Here is a 1,390-nt window from a genome sequence, read left to right as displayed (position 1 = left end):
TGAAACTGGTGTATTGTACTTACATATCAGATTGGATTGTACATTTTTTTTATACATATACATTAATTTTTAACGTATTATGGTACATTTATTGTGACAAATATATTTATTACAATACTTATATTGTTTTATTTTTATTCATTTATTATACTTAAATTTCTATATTGTGTAAATGGAATTCATTAGTGCAACTATTGAATTAGTTTGATAACTGGAGCTACATGGATAAACTTAATGAAAAAACTGATAGATCCTTGCTGAGAATCAAATTTGAGGCAAACTTGACACATAATGGTAGATCATTTTGCAAGGAGAAAGGATTGCGCTGGACTGGTTAATGCTATTGATCTTTGAACTGATTGATACTTTATAAACAAATTAATGTATTAATTCGTCAAAGGCATAAATACTAATGTATTTTTATAAAGTTCAGCATTATAGTCACCACTTAAATTCAAGTATTTTTGAAAAATTACATACCTGAAAACATTAAAATGCTATCACTAAAGCATAGCAAATTAAAGACTTTTAAAGAGAAGGAAAAAATCATAATTCTGCTTAAAGAAAAAAATTAAAAAGTAAAATACTTGTTTTATTTTTAAAGCTCATTTTGGAAGCCTTTTATAATAAAGCCTTTACCATATCTGGAAGATAAACTATAAACTTTACTTCCCAAATATACTTTAGAAGTATGAAATGTTTTATAAATAGAAGTAAGTCAGAGTTTCTAAACTTGTGGGTGCGCCACCCTATGGAAGGTGTGATAACACTAAATGGGGGTGTGAGCATATGGAAAAGAAATTATTTAAAAAATGTATTAATTTACTGAAAGAAAAGCGAACAAAATACACTGACATATTTAAATTTTTCAAAATTAAATTAAAAAGAAATTTAATAATTATTAGTGATTTACTTGGGCCTGTCTTGTAGAGCAAAGTTTTTTGAAGGAAGGTTTAATAGAAATACACACTTTTCTACATTTAGATGTAGAAAATCCAATTTTGAAAAGGTAGGATGTTGAAAATTGTAATGATATAAGAAATGATTTTGTTTTCAGTGCAGAAAACTCATCATTCACCCCTGTCCAAAACTCTTGTGATTCATTACTAAATTTTTGTTTGATTTCACCACTTGCTGTGAAGTCTAAGATTTCTTTGACAGTTTAGAGCTCTTCGAGAATATTTTGAAATTGATGCCTAACCCTCGTAACTTGCTACAAAATTGCAGTTGGCAAGACTAAATGATTTAAATGATTACAAAAACAACTTTCACATGTTGTTCATCATTGTAAGTTTTAACACATTCATCCACATTTGCAAACATTTCTAGGTTTTTGTGTTAAATTTCTGCTCCACAATTCCAATTTTCTACAAAAAGTTATCACTCATAT

Source organism: Lycorma delicatula, chromosome 11, assembly GCF_047948215.1.
Source record: "Lycorma delicatula isolate Av1 chromosome 11, ASM4794821v1, whole genome shotgun sequence".
Lineage (NCBI taxonomy): Eukaryota > Metazoa > Arthropoda > Insecta > Hemiptera > Fulgoridae > Lycorma > Lycorma delicatula.
This window is presented reverse-complemented; position numbering follows the sequence as displayed.